Here is a 675-nt window from a genome sequence, read left to right as displayed (position 1 = left end):
TGGCCTCGGCCCGCTCTACTTGCAACCGTTTAGGGCAAGTGGAGCACAAGTGCACCGACCGCCGTGTCCATCGGGGTTGGCGCACGTCATCACGCGCGGTGTCCGGCGGAGACTCGGGCTCGAGTCGGCACTCATCTACGAGTGCAAGAGTGGCACATGTGAAGGCCTTAACGGGCGGCCTCTGGGAAGCTGCACTTAGAACGAGCGCGCATCCGCCGGGGACTGAATTCCTCTCCCCGCGCTGCTCGAACCCCGTTTAGGGCATGGGGGGCACATGTGCACCGATCGCCGTCTTCATCGGGGTCGGCGCCCGTCAACCCACGCAGTGGCCGGCGGAGGCTCCGGTTCGAGTCGGCACTCGATTCCGAGTGCAAGAGTGGCACAAGTGATGGCCTTCACGGGCGGCCTCTCGGAAGCTGCACTTAGAACGAGCGCGCATCCGCCGGGGACTGAATTCCTCTCCCCGCGCTGCTCGAACCCCGTTTAGGGCAAGAGGGGCACAAGTGTACAGAAGTCCGTCTCCTGGGGAATCGCGTGCTCGGCTGCCCTCAATGGACAGGCAGAAGCAGGGGTCTGCTCGTAGGTGACTCGGCACTCGAGTGCAAGATTGGCGCAAGTGACGACTTCTCGTGCGGTCACGGTGAGGCTGCCGGCGGTGTCTCTGGCTTCTGCCGC

The sequence above is a fragment of the Zootermopsis nevadensis genome, unplaced genomic scaffold, assembly GCF_977971745.1.
Source record: "Zootermopsis nevadensis isolate Lab colony 2312 unplaced genomic scaffold, Znev_1.0 Znev_ptg000075l, whole genome shotgun sequence".
NCBI classification, from domain to species: Eukaryota; Metazoa; Arthropoda; class Insecta; order Blattodea; family Termopsidae; genus Zootermopsis; species Zootermopsis nevadensis.
Note: the sequence above shows the minus strand (reverse complement) of the source record.